The following is a 758-nucleotide window of genomic DNA, read 5'->3' on the forward strand; positions in this document are numbered from 1 at the left end:
CAGCAGGACGTGACAATTAAAACAGAAAAAGATGGGGCAGGCGCCCGGCCGAGAGCCCGCTGCTCTCCCTTGTTAAGGACTCTGAGAGATGGGAGCAGGCACTCGCTCTCCTCACACTGGTGACCAGAGCCATTTCTGAGTTAGTTCTGCTCCCGGCTACTCCAAACTGCAGCGGAGTGATTTAGTAGAGATGAGAGGAGACAGAAAACACAAAGAACAGCTGCCACAGCCACTCATGCAGTGAAAAAACACCTCATTTAAAAGCAAAGATCTGTGAAAAGCCCAGGTTGAAATATTGCCATCCAGGGTTACTGTCCCCAGGGCAACAGCGAAGGGAGACAATCCATTAAACTAAAACCAGCACATTTTGGTTGCATACGCTCCATCCTGGTGTCATCAACATCCACCCCACCCCCGCTCCCAGCCTCCACATGACTCCTCTCCCGCTCTGCCGGAGCCCAAATGGGCCCATTCCCAGCACTGGCTGGGCCAGCAGACCTTCCTCCCGTGGCTATGAAGTCGCTCATGGAAAAGACCATGAGGACGGCTTTCCCGATGGCTGGTGAAAACGCTGGACTCTTGATTAATCACCTTCCCTTCTCCTCTTCCTCCCGGTTCCCCCACTGCCTCCCTGCTCCATTGCTTGTGCCCCCCTTCCAGACAGCCGCGGGACGGTGGGGTGCTGCCCCCCCTGAGCATGCTCAGCACCTCAACCAGCTCTTCACCGCTCCCCACCCCATCAAGCAAAGGGTTTAACT

The sequence above is a fragment of the Eurypyga helias genome, unplaced genomic scaffold (genome assembly GCF_000690775.1).
Source record: "Eurypyga helias isolate BGI_N326 unplaced genomic scaffold, ASM69077v1 scaffold17998, whole genome shotgun sequence".
Classification (NCBI taxonomy): domain Eukaryota; kingdom Metazoa; phylum Chordata; class Aves; order Eurypygiformes; family Eurypygidae; genus Eurypyga; species Eurypyga helias.